This window comes from Lampris incognitus, chromosome 1 (genome assembly GCF_029633865.1).
Source record: "Lampris incognitus isolate fLamInc1 chromosome 1, fLamInc1.hap2, whole genome shotgun sequence".
Classification (NCBI taxonomy): Eukaryota; Metazoa; Chordata; class Actinopteri; order Lampriformes; family Lampridae; genus Lampris; species Lampris incognitus.
Window position 1 is genome coordinate 3,206,239 of NC_079211.1, and position 23,669 is coordinate 3,229,907.

A 23,669-nucleotide genomic window follows, 5' to 3' on the forward strand; every position below is an offset into this window, starting at 1 on the left:
GGTTCTCTTGAAGCTGATAAAATGTTGGCGTCCTCCGGCGCAGTCAAAGACGTTTTTCTGTCGGTCGTTTTTCAATTGGTCGACGGCGTGAATTGGCATGTCGCCAAGTTGAACTCTACGTGAAGACATCACACAAGTGAATCTGCTTACTGCTGTGATTCCATTCAAATGGACGGTTTTCCATGTGGAATGTCGCCGCCGTGGACGCCAGTGGTACTCGGACTGCTCGCCACGTGGGAAGAGTGCAGTTCCCCACTGAGAGCCACGGCTTTCATCTGTTCAAAGGAAGCTGCATTTGCACACAGACAAACGGTTCAGTGCCCAACACACACGCACACACACACACACACACACACACACACGCACACACACTCATGCACACACACTCATGCACGCACACATGCACACACGCACACACACACACGCACACACACTCATGCACGCACACACACACACGCACACACTCATGCACGCACACACACACACGCACACACACTCATGCACGCACACATGCACACACGCACGCACACACGCACACATGCACACACGCACGCACACACGCACACATGCACACACGCACGCACACACACACACATGCACACACACACGGAGAGATCAGAGGGCCCCATGGCCATATGTGAGCGAGTGATGATTTTCCAGGGGGGAGGTTTCAGTGATGAGGGCGGTGTGCCGTGCTCCATCTATTCAATAAAACACCTCTGAATGGAAGAATCTGCACTTTGACCTTGGACAGATTACCATTTTAACATCCATGTCCACCCCCAACCCCCCCTTCCTCCTCATCTCATCTCACCTCTGTCTGTCTCCTCTCGCTCACTCTCTCTCTCGCTCTCTCTACCTCCCTCTCTACCTCTCCTCTCTCTGTCTCTCCTCTCTCGCTCTCTCTGTCTCTACCTCTCGCTCTCTCTCTCTGTCTCTCTCTTCTCTCTCTCCTCTCTCTCTCTACGTCTCGCTCTCTCTCTCTACCTCCCTCTCTACCTCTCCTCTCTCTGTCTCTCTGTCTCTCCTCTCTCTCTCTACCTCTTGCTCTCTGTCTCTCTCCTCTCTCTACCTCCCTCTCTACCTCTCCTCTCTCTGTCTCTCTCCTCTCTCTCTCTGTCTCTCTCTTCTCTCTCTACCTCTTGCTCTCTGTCTCTCTCCTCTCTCTACCTCTCCTCTCTCTGTCTCTCTCCTCTCTCTCTCTGTCTCTCCTCTCTCTCTCTACCTCTTGCTCTCTGTCTCTCTCCTCTCTCTACCTCCCTCTCTACCTCTCCTCTCTCTGTCTCTCTCCTCTCTCTCTCTGTCTCTCTCTTCTCTCTCTACCTCTCGCTCTCTGTCTCTCTCTCTCTACCTCTCCTCTCTCTGTCTCTCTGTCTCTCCTCTCTCTCTCTACCTCTCGCTCTCTGTCTCTCTCTCTCTACCTCCCTCTCTACCTCTCCTCTCTCTGTCTCTCTCCTCTCTCTCTCTCTCTCTGTCTCTCCTCTCTCTCTCTACCTCTCGCTCTCTGTCTCTCTCCTCTCTCTACCTCCCTCTCTACCTCTCCTCTCTCTGTCTCTCCTCTCTCTCTCTACCTCTCGCTCTCTGTCTCTCTCCTCTCTCTACCTCTCCTCTCTCTGTCTCTCTCCTCTCTCTCTCTCTCTCTCTCTCTCTCTCTCTCTCTCTCTCTCTCTCTCTCTGTCTCTCCTCTCTCTCTCTACCTCTCGCTCTCTGTCTCTCTCCTCTCTCTACCCCCCTCTCTACCTCTCCTCTCTCTGTCTCTCTCCTCTCTCTCTCTCTGTCTCTCCTTTCTCTCTCTACCTCTCGCTCTCTCTTTCTACCTCTCTCTCTCTCTGTCTCTCTCGCTCTCTCTCTCTACCTCTCCTCTCTCTCTCTCTGTCTCCTCTCTCTCTCTCCTCTCGCTCTCTCGCTCTCTCTCTCTACCTCCTCTCTCTGTCAAATTTCAAATGTGCTTTTATTAGACATACATTTGTATTGCAAAGCATTTTCACATAAAGGACAATAAGACTCTACGAATACACAACATATATACATCAACACATGCAATACAACAACTTACACAGCTACGGCATGGCAACAAGATCCTTTGTATGTGGCATTGAGTTTGGGGGGCCCGTCTGTGTGTGTGTGTGTGTGTGTGTGTCTGTGTGTGTCTGTGTGTGTCTGTGTGTGTGGTGTGTGTGTGTGTGTGTGTGTGTCCGAGTGTTGCCCCGGTCCTCCCCGTTGGGAAGGAGTATGGGGTATCACTCACTGTCCCTCAGACGGTGGCAGGCTAGAAGATACTGTACAGCCACAGTACAGCTGTCTCTGTGTTCACCTCTCAGTTCAGTTCAATTCAACATGTGCTTTATTGGCATGACATAGGTTTGTGTACATATTGCCAAAGCATGTAAAACAACAACAACACAACAATGATTGTAATAATAACAGCAACAACAACAATGATTATGATATCAAACAACAACAATAGCAATAGGTACCGTCACCCACTGTCTCCTCTCTCTCTCTACCTCTCCTCTCTCTCTCTCTCTGCATTGCATGCTGGGAGTTTTGGTGGTAGAGAGCGTGGTGAGTTTGGTGGAGAATCTGTGACTTTTTCTCGATTTTCCCGCTTTTCTTTTTCCTACTGTGTTTATTGTATGATTATGTTGTAGTTGTGGTTGTTCTTAGTGTAGTTTGGTGTGTGTTTGGTCGTTGTTTTTGGCGGACGGTGAGCCGTGCTTCGTGCCAGGCATGGCGTCCCTTGAGATGCCGTCCCTGTCTTTGAGGTACGGAGTGAGGATAGCACTGCAGCCCAGTACCACAGTGCAGCAGGTGCTGGTGGTGGCCCAGTACCACGGTGCAGCAGGTGCTGGTGGTGGCCCAGTACCACGGTGGAGCAGGTGCTGGTGGTGGCCCAGTACCACGGTGCAGCAGGTGCTGTTGGCATCCCAGTACCACGGTGCAGCAGGTGCTGTTGGCATCCCAGTACCACGGTGGAGCAGGTGCTGGTGGCGGCCCAGTACCACAGTCCAGCAGGTGCTGGTGGTGGCCCAGTACCATGGTGCAGCAGGTGCTGTTGGCATCCCAGTACCACGGTGCAGCAGGTGCTGGTGGTGGCCCAGTACCACAGTGCAGCAGGTGCTGTTGGCATCCCAGTACCACGGTGCAGCAGGTGCTGTTGGCATCCCAGTACCACGGTGGAGCAGGTGCTGGTGTTGGCCCAGTACCACGGTGCAGCAGGTGCTGGTGGCGGCCCAGTACCACGGTGCAGCAGGTGCTGGTGGCGGCCCAGTACCACGGTGCAGCAGGTGCTGGTGGGGGCCCAGTACCACAGTGCAGCAGGTGCTGTTGGCATCCCAGTACCACGGTGCAGCAGGTGCTGGTGGCATCCCAGTACCACGTTGGAGCAGGTGCTGGTGGCGGCCCAGTACCACGGTGCAGCAGGTGCTGGTGGCGGCCCAGTACCACGGTGGAGCAGGTGCTGGTGGTGGCCCAGTACCACAGTGCAGCAGGGCATGGAAACATCGCGTTTGCTTCACGAATGAATAAAGCAATGTGAAGCCAGTCTGGAGGGGTTTATACAAACCACTAGGGCTGGGCGATATATCGAATATACTCGATGTATCGCGGCTTGTTCTCTGTGGGATGTAGAAAATTACTATATCGTGAATATTCGAGTATACATTCAATTGTCACGCAGTTGCTTTTAGTCGCGGGCATTGAACTACAGGTTTTTCTCACTCTTTCTCATCTCGCTGCACAGAGAGATAAAACAAGCGCACCTAGTTACGTACATCACATTCTGTCGTGCGTGTGTAGCATGGTTAAAAACGTCATAACCAAAATATATTGTATAATTACACAAAGTATCACCACATGATTATTATTATTATTTTCATTACTAACATTGTTATTTTATTTTATTATATCATCAGGAAACGCTTATAGTAGCCCCTCCCTGTTGTGACCCCATTTCCTGTTAGTAGCCCCTCCCTGTTGTGACCCCATTTCCTGTTAGTAGCCCAAAATGTATGTTCCCCCTGACCTCTGTCTCTTTCCTGCTTTCGACATGTAGAAAGAGGTATGTGTTCATTTGGTCTGCCCCTGTAATGTATTTTATCCATTCCTAATGTGTCTTATGTCTAATGTGGGTCCCAATTCTTGCGTAGGCTACAGCAGGAGCTGATCTGAAGTTTCCTGAAACCTGTCCTGTTTTGTTTATATGCGACAGAATACAGATCCCATGCATGAGAGAAGTTGTCCTGTCTTTCCTACACAACGCAATGAAAAAGTACACCGGTCACACGTGCAATTCCAGGAGGGGTTTGAGAGCCTTGTGCACTGACTCGAGGACTTCCACGTCTTGCCAGGTGAGAACGAGATGCCGGGTTTTCTTGTCTGCTGCTAAGACTTGATACGTCATATTAGTTACATCATGCATAAAAGCCACTTTATTTGTTTTGAAATGACATGATGTTTATGCCACCTCTTAATAACTGTTTAATAAATACAGTTTTGATAAATTTGTTTAGTTGTGATTTCAGCCTTTAGGCATGAATGTTTAAAATCAGCATATATTAATGCAGTATGAACAAGAATGTTTTAATGCAGACACGTAGAATCATCATACTGGCATGATCGTATGCATCAAAGTGTTAATTCAAAGCTAAGGCAAAATATCGAGATATATATCGTGTATCGTGACATGGCCTAAAAATATCAGGATTTTAGTGAAAGGCCATATCGCCCAGCCCTACAAACCACCGTTAATTAAAAAAGCTGGTGGTCTGCAGTGGAGGGTCTTGCATGGCATAGTGGCGGTCTATGCTTTTGTTTCTGTGCTAGACCCTAATGTGAATGACAACTGTCCCTGTTGTGCCCAGAGAGAAACAGTTTTTCATTCCTTTTTAGAGTGTATGAGGCTTACACCCCTGTTTCTGCTACTAGAACATTTATTTCGATCATCTGAGGAAAGTTTCTGCAAACAGAATTTTATTTTTGGTTTCAAATACAGCCAATGTGTAAAATATAAATGTCCACTCTTAAACTTCATTGCAGGGCAGGCAAAAATGGCTATCTATGTGATAGCCATTTGTGCACACACAGTATACCTTTGCCCTTTCCATCCATGGTAGAAAACCTTAAAATAAAGTTCAATTTAATTTCTGGAGTGGAGCTTGCTGATCATGTCAACTCAACTTTTTTTTTTTTTTTTTTGGTCTTCTCTTGAAATAAATAGATAGAGACATGAACTTTTTTGTAAGAGATTTTAAAGGCATTAAACTCAAATTCCTCCTGCTTTTAAAGTTCATGTATGAAATATTTACAACCCGGCTGAACAGAAAGACAAAAAAATGATGGAAGATGGAAACAGATGACGAAAGAGCAGGCATTCATTCCAAGGTACCTCCTGAGTGTGTTCTTGTGTGTGTGTGTGTGTGTGTGTGTGTGTGTGTGTGTGTGTGTGTGTGTGTGTAATCTGTATCACGCTTGGCTGATGAATTTCAGAACGGTGTATGTGATTCTACCACAACATGATGGAACAAACCCAAACCCAATCACAAACACACATTCAAATAGCTGCATGTCGCACACAAACAAACCTCCAATCTAAACATGAACAAACGGACAAACAAACTATCAGAACAAACACACACACACACACACACACACACAAACATTGGCAACCTATCCACACTCGGCCTTGTGGGATTGAAGTCCGTACTGACGTCATCGCCCTGCGCCAAACAGAGCTCATTCTGCCGCATTTAAATGTCAGCGCTCCTCACAAGGGGCACACGGCGCCCTCCCTCCTCCACTACCAGTGGGGCCGTTTGCCCCTCTGTTCAGTGCCAGAGGTGATGGCTGCCATCTTGTTTATACCGATGGTAGAGATACTTTACTTTATTAATCCCAGTGGGGAATTTCATCCTCTACATTAAGTCGTCTTAGCAATGTAGCTCGGAGCAGTGGGCAACCACCATGCAGTGCCCGGGGCCAACTCTTCCTATCGCCTTGGTCAGGGGCACAGACAGGAGACAAGATAGGGGCTGGGGGGCAGAAAGTGCTCCAGAAGAAGCCCCCTTTATCTGTTCATCTGGGAGTCCTTCAAAATGACACACACATCACTGTCTGGGTACTATCTCAGATAAGACTGGAGCAGGGGATTAATTTAGGATTTAATAAAATTATATTGATATACTGACTATAACAACCGCTAGTATTATTATTAATAAAAATAATAACAATAATGATAATAGAATTATTATGCTGAGTGTTTGTATCAGAGGACTTTGATCTGATAGATGATGCTGTTTGGTTGTTGCTGGGCGAAATGACAAAACAACAGAACACTGTGGTTCTGTTGTCAAGGCAACAGAGTTACTTAGAAGGTAAAATACAGACCAGTAATCACACACACACACACACACACACACTCTGGCATGCAGATATTCAGCGGCTGCACAGCGCCATCTAAACATTGGGTCATCAGAAACAGAAAAGGTTTGCAGGATCAAATCAACATTTATTTGCCAAATGTACAGAAACAGAAGTTACTGCAGAAATTACAAAGACAAAATTAGGGGGGGAATAAATACAAACAAGGCAACGCAAATTTATTTGTATAGCGCATTTAAGCATCAAGGCAATTCATAGTGCTTTACATAAAACACAACAGGCATTAAGAAAAGCAACATAAGGCAATAAAAAGACATTTAAAAACTAATAAAAAGAGTCAAAGCTACAGTGCAAGGTAAGATGAAAATCAAAAGCTTCAGATTATATCTAAACGTAGGCAGCAGCAAACAGGAATGTCTTCTCCTAGATTTAAAGGAACTGGGAGTCGCAGCAGACCTGCAGTTTTCAGGGAGTTTGTTCCAGATATGTGGTGCATAAAAACTGGATGCTGTCTCTCCATGTTTAGGTTTGCCTCTGGGGACAGAAAGCAGACGTGTCCCAGACGATCTGAGCGGTCTGGGTGGTTCATAGTGTAGCAGTAGGTCAGAAATGTATTTTGGCCCTAAACCATTCAGTGCTTAATAAACCAAGTGCAGAGTTTTAAAATAATTTCTTTGATGGACAGGAAGCCATTGTGAACTGGATTGATAAGATCAACTTTTTTGGTCTTTGTGAGGACTGGAGCAATTTTCTGAAGTAGCTGCAGAAGTTTGATCGATTTTTTTAGAAAGACCTGTGAAGACAGAAGGTCTTTATGCATGCTCAGTAATCCAGGTAAGAAAATCAAAGAAAGTTGAATCAGTTTATCTGGATACAACATTTATAATTATAAACATTATATATCATATATCATAAATGTTGTATTCTAGATGAACTGATTCAGCTTTCTATGACCTGTAAAGACACCATTACAGTAGTCGAGTCAACTGAAGATAAATGCATGGACAACTTTTTTCCAAATCCTGCCGAGACATAAAGCCTTTAATTTCTGACATATTCTTCAGGTGATAGTATGCTGACTTTGTAATTCTCTTAATGTGGCTAAATAAATTCACATCGGAGTCCATGAGTACACCTAGATTTCTGGCTTGGTTTGCGGTTTTTAACATTACTGATTCTAGCTGAGTGCTAGCTTTTAATCATTCCTCCGTGGCTTCAAAGGCAATTATTTCAGTTTTATCTTTGTTTAATTAAAGAAAATTCTGAGCCATCCAATCGTTGATTTGTTCAATGTACTTGCTCAGTGTTCGTGTGGGATTACAGTCCTCTGGTTATGGTTATGTAAACCTGGATAATGATGGAAACATGTTTTGTTGCTTTCCATAATCCGAACTAGTGGGAGCATATAAATGTTAAACAGAAGTAGCTCTAGAATGGAGCCTTGGGGAACACCAAAGGTCATTTTGTATGCTCATATTTGTAATTACCTATAGAAATGAAGTGGTCCCTGTACTTTAAGTAGGTTTCAAACCAGTTTAGTGCTGTGCCAGAAAGTCCCACCCAGTTTTCCAATTGGTCTAGTAATATGTTGTAGTTGACTGTGTCAAGTGTAGCACTGAGATTCAGTAATACCAGGACTAAGATTCTGCCACTGCCTGTGTTTAAGCAGTTGTCATTAAAGACCTTAACAAGAGTAGTCTCGGTGCTGTGGTGTGATCAGAATCGTGACTGGAAGACATCAAAATTGCTGTTTAGTACCAAAAATTGTTGAGCTGCTGGAAAACAGTTTTTTTAATGATTTTACTTAGAAAAGTGAGGTTTTATATGGGCGTATAATTGTTCATTAGTGAAGTGTCTAGATTATTCTTTTTTAAGTGTGGCTTGATGACTGCAGTTTTCAGGGCCTGTGGGAAAAGACCTGAGAGAAGAGACATGTTGACAATTTGTAGAAGATCTGAGGCCATGCAATTAGAAACATTCTTGAAAAAGACTGTTGGCAGAATATCAAGGCAGCAGGAGGAGGATTTCAGATGAATAATGTCTTCCAAGTTTTTATATGGTTGATGGGATCAAATTGTGTAATGCTATTCGAGTTGATTTTAGGTGGACACAGTGAAAACACATACCCTGTAGCTAGTACAGAAACACTGACTGCCAGTCTACTACAACTTCTTTTGGCTGCTGCCATTAGGCAGTGGATTATCCTTTTCCTGTCTTTGTAATCTTCCTCTGTTATGCCAGCCACTTGCATGTCACCACATCCATAAACCTCCTCTTTGGCCTTCCACTTTTCCTCTTACCTGGCAGCTCCATATTCAGTTTCCTTCTCCCAATATACCCAGCATCTCTCCTCCACACATGTCTAAACCATCTCAGTCTTGCCTCTCTTGCTTTGTCTCCAAACCGTCCAACCTGCGCTGTCCCTCTAATATACTCCTCTCACCACCATCTTGTAAACCTTCCCTTTAACTTTTTCTGGTACCCTCCTGTCACAAATCACTCATGACACCCTTCTCCACCTACTCCACCCTGCCTGCACTCTCTTTTTCACCTCTTTTCCGCACTCGCCATTGCTTTGAATAGTTGAATTCAAGTATCTTAACTCATATGCCTTTGTCACCTCTACTCCTTGCATCCTCATCATTCCACTGTCCTCCCTCTCATTCATGCATATGTATTCCATCTTGCTCCTACTGACTTTCATTCCTCTTCTCTCCAGTGCATACCTCCACCTCTCCAGGCTCTCCTCAACCTGCACCCTACTCTCGCTACAGATCACAATGTCATCCGTGAACATCATAGTCCACGGAGACTCCTGCCTGATCTTGTCCGTCAACCTGTCCATCACCACTGAAAACAAGAAAGGGCTCAGAGCCAATCTTTGATGTAAGCCCACCTCCACCTTGAACCCATCTGTCATTCCAACTGGACACCTCACCACTGTCACACTGCCCTCATACATTTCCTGCACCACTCCTACATACTTCTCTGCCACTGCCGATTTCCTCATACAATACCACACCTCTCTCGGCACCCGTCATATGTTTTCTCTAAATCCACAAAGACGCAATGTAACTCCTTCTGACCTTCTCTATACTTCTCCATCAACATTCTCAAGTCAAACATCACATCTGTAGTGCTCTTTCATGGCATGAAACCATACTGCTGCTCACTAATAATCATCATCTCTCCTCTTAACCTAGCTTCCACTACTCTTTTCCTTATAATCATGCTGTGGCTGACCAACTTTCTACTTCTGTAGTTACTACAGTTCTGCATATCACCTTTATTCTTGAAATCGGTACCAGTATGCTTCTTCTCCACTCCTCAGGCATCCTCTCACTTTCCAAGATTGTGTTAAACAATCTAGTTAAAAACTCCACTTCCATCTCTCATTAAAACCTCCATGCCTCCAAAGGTATGTCATCTCAACCAACCATCTTTCCACTCTTCATCCTCTTCATTGCTGCTCTCACTTCCTCTTTGCAAATTCACCACACTTCCTGATTCACTATCCCCACATTATCCAACTCTCTCTCGAATTTTCTTCATTCATCAATTCCTGAAATTACTCCTTCCACCCTCTCAACACACTCTCGTTGCTTATCAGCACATTTCAATCTCTATCCTTCATTCAGGTGAAAAGAAGCTGCTGGTGACGCCACATGTATCGGAGGGAGACGTGGTTTTCGCAGTCCTTCCCTGATCGGCAGAGGGGTTGGAGCAGCAACTGGGACGGCTCAGAAGAGTGGGGTAATTGGCCATGTACAATTGGGGAGAAAAGAGGGGGGGGGATAAAAATAAATGCAGTCCATTTACAATTTTACCATTTCATACAAGACAAATCCAAATCCACCAAACTAAAACACCATCGAGTCTGCCTTAAAGCTCAGTGCCGACCGGGCCAAGCCCAGACCCGACTGGTCGTCCTGGTGGCCCCCTTCCAAACACTGAATTTACTGAAGTTCTACCAGCTGTGAAATAAATGTCACTCATTTACCAGGAAATATTCCAGGTGTAAACAACCCGACAGGTTTAAGACGAGGAGGGGAGTCATCCTGTGTCAGTCAGCTTCTGAAGATTAAAGTACCCCAGTTATTTTCAAAGGCCCTTTAATAATAGCACATCAACATCTGGGTCACATTTCCTTCTCTCTTTATCTGCCATGCCTTTGGTATGATGAAAGCACAAAAACAAAAAGGTAATTACTGTGATAATGTAACAACCAGACATTCAGTGTTTTGCTTGATGCATGCTCAATAATCCTGGTAAGAACGTCACAAAAGGTGAATGAGTTCATCTGGACACAACGTTTACTGAGGGAAACGTTTCATCATCATCTACGTGACCTCTTCAGTCTCAGATGACTGCACGTGTCCCCACCCTTATAAACAATACAGAGACATAACGACCCAAACCAACGACCAGTTTCATATGCAGATATGGCGTGACCATTAACTAGAGTTACAATGGTCATGTGTACTATTCAGAGAGGGTTGGGGAATAGTTGCAATCACAGCATTGTAAGATGGTGACAGATGTACTCTTAGCAACCATCCCTCGGTTCAGGGATGGTCGTTCCCTCTTAAAATAGATGGCCTCCTTTGACTCCCCGTTCAAACCAGCGTTCCTCCCTATCAAGGATGTGCATATCCTCTGCAATATGGACAGCTATGTGCAGTAGTCCCATGCGCTATCTTTTATTGTCTCATTATCATTTTTGCTACCTCACTTATTTTTTTAATACCTCACTTATTGATACTAAATGTTGTTTGTTCTTGTTTTTATCTTGCTTTTTTAATCATTTACCTTGTCTAGTGTTACTGGTCTGAGAGTCACCAAACGAAATTTCGTTGTGTGCGCACAATGACAATAATGTATCTTATCTATCTTATCTTATCTATCGTCATCCTTGAAAGAATGGCCACTGGCATGTAGATGGTGTAGACTGTGGAGTCCTGGTCTGTAGATGTTGTAAACTGTGGAGTCCTGGTCTTAGATGGTGTAACTGTGGAGTCCTGGTCTTAGATGGTGTAAACTGTGGAGTCCTGGTCTATAGATGGTGTAGACTGTGGGTTCCTGGCCTGTACATGGTGTAGAGCAGCCTTTCTCAAACTTTTTAGTCCCGGGGACCAGTAATCCATGGCCCTCAACCTCTGGGGACCGCTTACGTAATTTTTTGGGGGAAAAAAAGAATAATTTTTTTATTCAATGTATTTTATTATATAAAACATTTTAATCATTTAAATGTAGGCTATATTTATAGAATTGTGTCTGTCTCTCTTGTCCGCACCACATCATGTCTATTTGAAAGTCTCTGTTGTCTGTCTGTCTGTCGTCAGTTGTTGGGTGAGTTGTCTGTCTCTCTGTTGTCTGTCTGTCTATTGGCTGAGTTATCTGTCTGTCTGTCTGTCTGTTGGCTGATGTCTGTCTGTCTATTGGCTGAGTTGTCTGTCTCTCTGTTGGCTGAGTTGTCTGTCTCTCTGTTGGCTGAGTTGTCTGTCTCTCTGTTGGCTAAGTTGTCTGTCTCTCTGTTGGCTGCGTTGGCTGTCTCTCTGTTGGCTGCGTTGTCTGTCTCTCTGTTGGCTGCGTTGTCTGTCTCTCTGTTGGCTGCGTTGTCCGTCTCTCTGTTGGCTGAGTTGTCTGTCTCTCTGTTGGCTGCGTTGTCTGTCTCTCTGTTGGCTGAGTTGCCTGTCTCTCTGTTGGCTGCGTTGTCTGTCTCTCTGTTGGCTGAGTTGTCTGTCTCTCTGTTGGCTGAGTTGTCTGTCTCTCTGTTGGCTGCGTTGTCTGTCTCTCTGTTGGCTGAGTTGTCTGTCTCTCTGTTGGCTGCGTTGTCTGTCTCTCTGTTGGCTGCGTTGTCTGTCTCTCAGTTGGCTGAGTTGTCTGTCTCTCTGTTGGCTGAGTTGTCTGTCTCTCTGTTGGCTGAGTTGTCTGTCTCTCTGTTGGCTGAGTTGTCTGTCTCTCTGTTGGCTGCGTTGTCTGTCTCTCTGTTGGCTGAGTTGTCTGTCTCTCTGTTGGCTGAGTTGTCTGTCTCTCTGTTGGCTGAGTTGACTGTCTCTCTGTTGGCTGAGTTGTCTGTCTCTCTGTTGGCTGAGTTGTCTGTCTCTCTGTTGGCTGAGTTGACTGTCTCTCTGTTGGCTGCGTTGTCTGTCTCTCTGTTGGCTGTGTTGTCTGTCTCTCTGTTGGCTGAGTTGTCTGTCTCTCTGTTGGCTGAGTTGTCTGTCTCTCTGTTGGCTGAGTTGTCTGTCTCTCTGTTGGCTGAGTTGTCTGTCTCTCTGTTGGCTGAGTTGACTGTCTCTCTGTTGGCTGCGTTGTCTGTCTCTCTGTTGGCTGGGTTGTCTGTCTCTCTGTTGGCTGCGTTGTCTGTCTCTCTGTTGGCTGAGTTGTCTGTCTCTCTGTTGGCTGAGTTGGCTGTCTCTCTGATGGACCTCATCTTTCCCTGCAGTAAATGACAGGTACTAATTAGCTTTAAAAACGAAATAAATTAGACAAACACCTTCACACATGACTGACATTCCCTCAAATCATTTTGCTGTCAGGTGACCAAATCAATAGGCTATTTAATAAAAAGGTGTGTACATGTGTGAGACAGAGAGAGGGTATAGGGAGAGACAGAATAAGAGGAACAATATAAATCAAATTAGTCTTAAAAAACATAATATAATCAATGTCTGATTCATGTGCTCACCTAATGAGATGGGTGCGCCTGTCTTCTTGAAACCAGTAGGTCAACCGAGAGGGAAAGGAGGAGAGGGAAACACGCATGGTGTTTTCAGAAGCCAGTCTATTCCTGTATGTCGGCTTTGTCGCAGCAAGAGTTGAGAAGCCGGACTCGCACAGATAGGTGGAATGAAAGGGGAGCAACATTTTCACTGCCGTCTCACTGAGTTGCGGGTATTCTCCTCGGCAGGCCAGCCAGGATTCTGAAAGCAGCATAGTATTGAAACGAGCGCGCAGCCCTTCGTCACATGACAGCTCCACAAGTGTGTCCTCCTCGAGAGCGGCAGATAATGTGCTGGTCTCGGCAGTGGTGAACGGATCACACATCCATTGATTTCCAGTGCGTGCGTCACATTGTGATGGGAAGTATTCCTCAAATTTGAGCAAAGTCTGGCTCAGGTGTTCCCCCATAAATTTGTGCATGGGACTCAAATCCGCCTCACTCTCATCAGCCAGAGAAGAAAATAATGGGAACACGTCATAAACTCCCTTGCCAACTCGAGTTTCCCAGACGGAGAGCTTTTTCTTGAATGCAGCGATTTTGTCATTCGTCTGAAAAATATCACATGCCCTTCCCTGCATCGACAGATTAAGCTGATTGAAATAGTGCAGCATATCTGAGAGGTAGGCCACGTTGGCAATCCATGCATCGTCTTGGAGGTGTACAGCCAGATTTGATTGTTTTTGAGTCAAGAATGCCTCGATCTCTCGCCTGAGTTCATAAACTCTACTGACCACTCTCCCTCTGGATAACCAGCGGACATGTGCATGTAAAAGCAAGTGACAGTGTTCAGCCCCCATCTCTTCACACAGGGCTGCAAAAATGCGAGAGTTGGTGGCGTTTGCTTTAATGATGTTGACTATCTTCACCACTGTATTGAGTACCTCGTTCAGGTCAGGGGACATGTGTTTTGATGCTAGCACCTCGCGATGAATGAAACAGTGTGTTGCCTGAACAAAGGGAGCCACCTCTTTGATTCTGGCTACGACACCCGAGTGCTTCCCCGTCATTGCTGCGGCTCCGTCGGTGCAGACTCCAATACAACGGTCCCACAGCATCCCATGTCCTGTTATGTATTCATCCAGAACTCTTAAATATTTCTCCAGCAGTTGTCTTCTGGGGCAGCGATTTACAACAAAGAAAATCCTCATGAAAACGTCCATCAATCACGTAGCGAATATGCACAAGAAGCATAGCTGCATTTGAAATGTCAGCTGTCTCATCCAATTGGATGGCAAACCAGGCCGATGCTTGGGCTCTGACTAACACTTGGGACTCGATATCAGCTGCCATATCCTGGACCCTGCGCGAAAGTGTCATTAGACAGAGGGATTTCACAGACTTTCGTCGCAGCAGTTGGGCCTAAAACCTCATGACATGCATCCACACCCGAGGCCATAACTAGCTTCTCACCCATAGTGAAGGGAGCATGAGACTTGTGATGTGATGGGAGAGAAGGTACCACGCTTTCAGTAGGCTCTCCTTGTCTGTCAGATTGCTTTGCAGCAATTTGGTCTGGTTAGCCATTTCATCTTTCTTTCTTTTAAAAAAATCCTCAGATTTATCCTTGAGATGTGCATGCTTAGTCTCCAAATGTCTGCGCATGTTTGATGGCTTCATTGCTTCATTGCTGAGAACAGTTTGGCAGATTACACAGACAGGCTTTGGCGGGCAGCTATCGTTGAATATGAACCCAAAGTTGATGTATGCTGGGACTGGGTCATACTTGCGATTGAATGGACGATATTTTTTAGCCTCGGGTTCTTCTTGTGTTTTATCTTCTGGCGTGGTATTAAAATAAGCATCCAAGCGTTTTTGTTTCGAGCAGGCCATGGCTGCTGGAGTTAGCGAGATTTTAGAAAGCGAGGTATTTTGTTATTTTTCAGTCAGTGACAGTTGACAGTTGATCATTGTCATGACAACGGGATTTGTTTAGCCTACTGCAACTTGCAGTCTTCTGGGTATTGGGAGTTTTTTGCACAGCTAAAACGGACCAACGGCATTGAATTGAATACAGTTATTTATTTAAATTAAAAGAAAAAAAATATAGCCTATATTTTTTTAAAGACAGTTATTTTGTGGCGGCCCAGCAGAGATTCCTTCGTGGCCCGGTGCCGGTCCCCGGCCCATAGTTTGAGAAAGGGGGGTGTAGACTGTGGAGTCCTGGTCTGTAGATCGTGTAAACTGTGGAGTCCTGCTCTGATGTGTTAGCTCTCCTGTGTTGTGCCATCCTCTTGGCCGGTGTCTGTTTAGTTTCCCCCAATGTACAAGTCACAGCAATCCTCCTCTGTGAATGGTCATGCCTATGAAACTGATCACTGGTTTTGGTCATTATACCACTGTATTGTTTATAAGGGTGGGGATACCTGCAGGTAGCACGGGGATTCGAACCAGCGATCCCCAAGTTGGTAGGCAACGGAATAGACCGCTATGCTACCCGGACGCCCTGATGCTAGGATTTTCATTGGGAGTGATGAAGAAGGACAGCATTAGGAACGAGTATATTAGAGGGACAGCTCACGTTGGACGGTTTGGAGACAAAGCAAGAGAGACAAGATTGAGATGGTTTGGACATGTGTGGAGGAGAGATGCTGGGTATATTGGGAGGAGGATGCTGAATATGGAGCTGCCAGGGAAGAGAAGAGGAAGGCCAAAGAGGAGGTTTATGGATGGGGATGGGGGAAGACATGCAGGTGGCTGGTGTGACAGAGGAAGATGCAGAGGACAGGAAGAGATGGAAATGGATGAGCCACTGTGGCGACCCCTAACGGGTACAGCCAAAAGTGGTTTCTAACTGGCGATCCCTGAGTTGATTAGTAACAGAATAGACCGCCACGCCACCCAGATGCCCAAACGGACTGTATTTATACAGCAGTTTTCTAGTCTACCGACCACTCAAAGTGCTTTACAGTGTATGCCTCACATTCACCCATTCACACACACATGATGGAGGCTGCCATTCAAGGCACCAACCCGCACATCAGGAGCATTTCTGGGTTCAGTATTTTGCTCAAGGACACTTTGACATGCTTTCTGCGGGTGCTGGGGATCGAACCAGCAACCATCTGATTACTAGATGACCCGCTCTACATCCTGAGCTATGCCGCCCCATATGAAGACAAGATAAACTCGACTTAATTTAGCCCATCTGGAGAATTATATAGAAATTTCAATTACACATAGTGTAGACTATGAATATTCAATGGTGCATGAAATCTACTACACCATCTTAGAGTCACATACTATGTTGAAGTACAAAGTAGAGAAATGCAAACCAACACAATACAACACAAAACTGGGTTATCCAGCCCTCAGCTTGAGGTATAGTTAAGCAGTTTTACATAACACACGGTAAATTGAATGTAAACCTACATGGGTTGTAAGTGTTCATTCACCCTTAATTCCACTTTAAATGTGCATGAAAAGAGAAGAGAAGGAGGGGCAGATGGTGAAGAGCGCAGCGTTGCTCTGAGTCATCCCAGGAACACAGGAGATCGTCTACTGCAGGGAGCATCTACATCAAGAGCAAGCGGCTCTAATGAGCTCGCCGCTGGATTCTTCCAGCTCTCTTTTTTCTGTTTTCCTTTGAAGCTGAAGGACTCTGTGTTGACCTGACATACAGTAGAGTATCTTCAGCAGGCCGCGGGGAAGTAGTCACAGTGCCATGTCTATACACATATGGGCACACAAGGCACATTTTGCCCCTGGAAGCCGTCAGTGTCATAACCATGTAAATGCATCATGGTTTTAAAGGGGAATGACTTACATTTTGTTGCATCTGTTAAAGCAGCGTCGGTGTGCTCCAAGCATCCGTCACTCAAGCCTTTCCTTCCTTCTTTTACCTTTACATATTGAACGTAATTAAATTGTAACCTACAAGAAGACTCACTGGCCGATCGCCAGGGGGTCGCCCCCTTTAGTCGAGTGGTTAGCGATGTCGCCTCGTGGTGCAGTACGACCCCGCACCATATCTCACTGCTGCCACCAGTGTAACCAAGCATGTTTCCTCGAGCTGGGGTCATACTGCACCACGAGACGACATTGCTAACCGCTCGACTAAAAGGGGCAACCCCCTGGCGATCGGCCAGTGAGTCTTCTCGTAGGTTACAATTTCATTGGGCTTTAAGCTCTTTTTGTTGCTTGATCTTAAGCTGTAACTTTATTAAGATGTACTTTTATTGATCCTCATGGGGAAATTCACCTTCTGCATGTAAACATCCTATTGTGTAACAGCAGTGGGCAGCTGCAGCACCCAGGGACCAACTCCAGTTCTTCATTCCATTGCCTTGCTCAGGGGCACAGAAAGGAGTATTAACCCTAACATGCATGTCTTTTTGATGGTGGGAGGAACCCGGACTACCCGGAGGAAACCCACACCGACACGGGGAGAAAATGCAAACTCCACACAGAAAGGAGCTGGGTGGGCGTCTGGGTGGCGTGGCGGTCTGTTCCGTTGCCTACCAACACAGGGATCGCCAGTTCAGATCCCCGTATTGCATCCGGCTTGGTCGGGTGTCCTTACAGACCCAATTGGCGGTGTCTGAGGGTGGGAAGCCGGATATGGGTATGTGTCCTGGTTGCTGTACTAGCACCTCCTCTGGTCGGTCAGGAAGCCTGTTCGGGGGGACTGGGGGGGAATAGCGTAATCCTCCCATGTGTGACGTCCCCTTGGTGAAACTCCTCACTGTCAGGTGAAAAGAAGCGGCTGGCGACTCCACATGTATCAGAGGAGCCATGTGGTAGTCTGCAGCCTTCCCTGGATCCGCAGAGGGGGTGGAGCAGAGACCGGGACAGCTTGAAAGAGTGGGGTAATTGGCCAAGTACAATTGGGGAGAAAAAGTGGTAAAATGTTTTAAAAAAAGAAAAAAATAGAAAGGACCTAGGACGACGGCCTTGGGTTAGAACTCAGGACCTTCTTGCTGTGAGGCAGCAGTGCTAACCACTGGACCACTGTGCTGCGTGTCTTGTACATGTTACTTAACGTCTTGTTATAATAGTAATAATGATAATAATAATTAACTCTACTGTTTGAGGTGTGATGCAGTCTGCTCCTGGTGTGTCTAAACTAATTTCAGTGGACGGCACAACACAATCAGAGGTACAGCATTTAATATGCACAGATACGCTGCAAGTAAATGAAAAGAGTAAATGTGTTGTGTGTCATTAATCTACCAACTTTGCGCAACTTTCTCTTTAATCACATGGCAACGCTGGTCACTTGTTTTGGTCACCTGACCACACAGGTCCACTACCCCGGAGCAAAACGTAGCACAAATCACTCAACGTAGCACAGATCTCCACATATCTACACTATGACAACTGCTTCTGAAAGATCATAAGAACTCCAGATATTGAAATTGATTTTTGCCACTAAAGCTAACTGAACAAACATGAAAACACACACACACACACACACAACTGCAACAACTTTGGTGTGTTATTTGAATTTCAAGTTTGAAGGGTTATTGATGTGTTGAAGGGCCCTGGGTTGGCCTGTAGTCACCATGTTAGTCCTGTGCTCACCGTGCTAGTCCTGTAGTCACCATGCTAGTCCTGTATCACCATGTTAGTCCTGTAGTCACCATGCTAGTCTTGTAGTCACCATGCTAGTCCTGTAGTCACCATGCTAGTCCTGTATCACCATGTTAGTCCTGTAGTCACCATGCTAGTCCTGTAGTCACCATGTTAGTCCTGTACTCACCATGTTAGTCCTGTAATGACCATGTTAGTCCTGTAGTCACCATGCTAGTCCTGTATCACCATGTTAGTCCTGTAGTCACCATGCTAGTCCTGTAGTCACCATGTCAGCCCTGTACTCACCATGTTAGTCCTGTAGTCCCCATGTTAGTCCTGTAGTCACCATGCTACTCCTGTAGTCACCATGTCAGTCCTGTAGTCACCATGTCAGTCCTGTAGTCACCATGTTAGTCCTGTAGTCACCATGCTAGACATGTAGTCACCATGTTAGTCCTGTAGTCACCATGTTAGTCCTGTAGTCACCATGCTAGTCCTGTACTCACCATGTTAGTCCTGTACTCACCATGTTAGTCCTGTAATCACCATGTTAGTCCTGTAGTCACCATGCTAGTCCTGTACTCACCATGTTAGTCCTGTAATCACCATGTTAGTCCTGTAGTCACCACGCTAGTCCTGTATCACTATGTTAGTCCTGTAGTCACCATGCTAGTCTTGTAGTCACCATGCTAGTCCTGTATCACCATTTTAGTCCTGTAGTCACCATGCTAGTCTTGTAGTCACCATGCTAGTCCTGTATCACCATGCTAGTCCTGTATCACCATGTTAGTCCTGTAGTCACCATGTCAGTCCTGTAGTCACCATGCTAGTCCTGTGGCAGAGGTGCCAACATTGAGAAGTTGAAAACCAGAACAGCAAGGGTGAAAAACCAGAATTTGCCATTAAAACCAGAACATGGTCATCAGTGGCGAAGTGAACTCCAAAAAAGTACCTCAGACCATTCTAAATGTATTGTCGGTGATTTATTGTTATCGTTATTCTTTTCAAATGTGTATTTGAAAGGGTCAAACAACAGTCGGTGAATTAGGCTAGAACTACTACATCAAGTACTGTATGTTAAATTACTGTATATTTGCACCACTACAAGGCATTGAAAAGCACATCACTGTTCCTTTAAACTGGATGCCTTTACACAATTTCCCAATGTAAGAGGAAAGCTAACATGTTTTTAGGGTGAGTAACCATCACTTTACCACAGACTACTACATGACATTAGATCAGTATTTACTTTAACACGGACTACTACATGACACTAGATCAGTATTTGCTTTAACACGGACTACTAGATTACACGAGATAAGTATTTACTTTAACACGGACTACTAGATGACACTAGATCAGTATTTACTTTAACACAGTCTATTAGATGAAACTAAATCAGTATTTACTTTAACACAGACTATTAGATTACGCTAGATCAGTATTTACTTTAACACAGACTATTAGATTACACTAGATCAGTATTTACTTTAACACGGACTACTAGATTACACGAGATAAGTATTTACTTTAACATGGACTACTAGATGACACTAGATCAGTATTTACTTTAACACAGTCTATTAGATGAAACTAAATCAGTATTTACTTTGACACAGACTATTAGATTACACTAGATCAGTATTTACTTTAACACAGACTATTAGATTACGCTAGATCAGTATTTACTTTAACACAGACTATTAGATTACACTAGATCAGTATTTACTTTAACACCGAGTACTAGTTGGCACTAGATCAGTATTTACTTTAACACAGACTATTAGATTACACTAGATCAGTATTTACTTTAACACAGACTATTATATTACACTAGATCAGTATTTACTTTAACACAGACTATTATATTACACTAGATCAGTATTTACTTTAACACAGACTATTAGATTACACTAGATCAGTATTTACTTTAACACAGAGTACTAGTTGGCACTAGATCAGTATTTACTTTAACACAGAGTACTAGATGGCACTAGATCAGTATTTACTTTAACACAGACTATTAGATTACAATAGATCAGTATTTACTTTAACATAGACTATTTAATTACACTCGATCAGTATTTACTTTAAGACAGACTATTTAATTACATTAGATCAGTATTTACTTTAACATAGACTATTTAATTACACTAGATCAGTATTTACTTTAACACAGAGTACTAGATGGCACTAGGTCAGTATTTACTTTAACACAGACCATTAGATTACACTAGATCAGTATTTACTTTAACACAGACTATTTAATTACACTAGATCAGTATTTACTTTAACACCGGCGGAAGTACCGCCTGCTTCCACCGGGCAGGTCTCTAGCTAGCTAGGTCTCAGCGGATTTAGCAAAGCAGTTATTAGCAGTTAGTTCTGAATTTGAGCTGTAAGCTAGTTAACATTAGCTACGGTGCTAAGCTACCTACCATCCGTACCAGCCTAGCTGCCTAGCATTAGCATTAATGTGCTGGTGACACTATAATAAGGGTACAAATAATCATATACTTAATAAAACGCTCCAGTAATGCATGACCGGTGATGGTTTAGTGCAGGAATCCATGCTGCTCACATTATCCCCCACACGCTGGCAACTTGTTCATTCCGTCACCATCTCCAAACGCCAAACCAATGTGTTGAATTTGCAACACGTGCTTTATGGTAGCGTTAATTTCGTTAGTGAAATGTTTGACGAAAAATATGCAGTAAAGACCTTTTCCCCATGACACTGACGTCACGGAAACTGATCTTTGAAAATAAAAACTAAATCTATTTTAACTTTCGTTGACGAGACGAGACGAGACTCAAACGTTAGTGGTGGGCTAGCGAACAATTCAAAATTGAATGAATTATTTTATTGAAACTTGCACCTAGGCAGTGCAGCCGCACTGCTTCACACCATGCAGACTTACAGCAGGGCCTTGTTGATGAAACACAGCAGGCAGTGCAGCCGCACTGCTTCACACCATGCAGACTTACAGCAGGGCCTTGTTGATGAAACACAGCCCTTCAGAGAATTCACCAGAAACCAAGAAAATACACGTGCGCGGGCCTCGCTTCAATTAGTAAGGAAGAGGAACCTGTCATCGGTTTTTCCAAACATGGAAACAGCCCTCAGGATTTATTTAACTCTCCCTGGAACCAATGCCTCTGGAGACCGCTCCCTTTCAAAACCTGGACTTGTCAAGAACAGACTGCGCTCTACAATGACACCAGAAAGACTCAGGAACTTAACATTGATGTCATTGGAAAGTGACGTTGTTCGAGCCCCGGACCGCTCTAATCAAATGCCTTGCCACGCGTAAAACCAGGAGGAAGTCGTTTTCAGGGTAAGAACAGGCTTTATAATACCTGCGGTTGTTATTGATTGATTCGTGCAATATTCTTGTGCTTGCACTACTTTTGAGTGGAGGAACGCTGGACAGAAGGATGCATGCAGGCTTCACTTGCCAGTGTTGCATGAGTTTGTTTTTGGACATTGGACATTTTATTGTGGCCATTTAGACTGTATGGCACTTGACCTTACTCGGCAAAGCAAAGGGCTTGCTTTCATCTGTGTGTGTGTGTGTGTGTGTGTGTGTGTGTGTGTGTGTGTGTGTGTGTGTGTGTGTGTGTGTGTGTGTGTGTGTGTGTGCTGCTATGAGAGGAAGGATAAATGGAATTAGTAGAGGGAGACGTAGGCTGCTTCTCTCTCATACCAGCAGTTGGCAGTGTGTTAACATGTGTATCAGATGTTGTGATATGAGACTAGATGTGTTGCCTTAGATGTTGTGATATGGCAAGTGTTATCTTTTCCTGGTTTTAAATGCTGCATTACAGTAAAGTGGAGTAATCTTCTGAATTTACCAGACTGTTCTATTATTTCCCTTTACTCACTTAGACATTATATCCATCATCAAAAATCTTATTGTGTCATAAAATAAAACTGCAGTCTTAAGTGATTGTTGATGGGGGGGGGGCTTGAAAAACTCATAGCCCCGGGGCCCATGCTACTTTAATCCGGCCTTGGTCATTGGCACTGCATCCAAATTTCTGATAAACTCACGCAGGTTCTTCTTGCTACAGACAAAAAGACACTTACGTTGCAGCTGTTATTGAACTCTCGTGGTCGTGATTAGTCCCGCCTATTTTGGCTTCTCATTGGATGCCCCAGTTAAACTCTGCCATCGGACTGGTAGATAACTGGTGGGGGGGAAATCCAGGAAAAAAATGTAGCATTTATGACCTTTCTCGTAGCACTGTAGCAGAGGGTCAAATCCGTAGCTACTACGGGTAAACCAGAACAGGTGGCACCACTGTCCTGTAGTCACCATGCTAGACATGTAGTCACCATGTCAGTCCTGTAGTCACCATGTTAGTCCTGTAGTCACCATGCTAGACATGTAGTCACCATGTCATTCCTGTAGTCACCATGTTAGTCCTGTAGTCACCATGCTTGTCCTGTAGTCACCATGTCAGTCCTGTAGTCACCATGCTAGTCCTGTAGTCACCATGTTAGTCCTGTAGTCACCATGTTAGTTCTGTAGTCACCATGTTAGTCCTGTAGTCACCATGCTAGTCCTGTAGTCACCATGTTAGTCCTGTAGTCACCATGTCATTCCTGTAGTCACCATGTTAGTCCTGTAGTCACCATGCTAGACATGTAGTCACCATGCCAGTCCTGTAGTCACCATGTTAGTCCTGTAGTCACCATGTCAGTCCTGTAGTCACCATGCTAGACATGTAGTCACCATGTCAGTCCTGTAGTCACCATGTTAGTCCTGTAGTCACCATGCTAGACATGTAGTCACCATGTCAGTCCTGTAGTCACCATGTTAGTCCTGTAGTCACCATGTCAGTCCTGTAGTCACCATGCTAGACATGTAGTCACCATGTCAGTCCTGTAGTCACCATGTTAGTCCTGTAGTCACCATGTCAGTCCTGTAGTCACCATGCTAGACATGTAGTCACCATGTCAGTCCTTTAGTCACCATGTTAGTCCTGTAGTCACCATGCTAGACATGTAGTCACCATGTCAGTCCTGTAGTCACCATGCTAGACATGTAGT

General features: G+C 44.8%; 1 pseudogene; it reads right to left on the bottom strand.

The window, feature by feature from the left end:
• Positions 1-13,062: 13,062 nt before the first annotated feature.
• On the bottom strand, positions 13,063-14,516 carry LOC130116436 (SCAN domain-containing protein 3-like; annotated as a pseudogene).
• Positions 14,517-23,669: the final 9,153 nt, after the last annotated feature.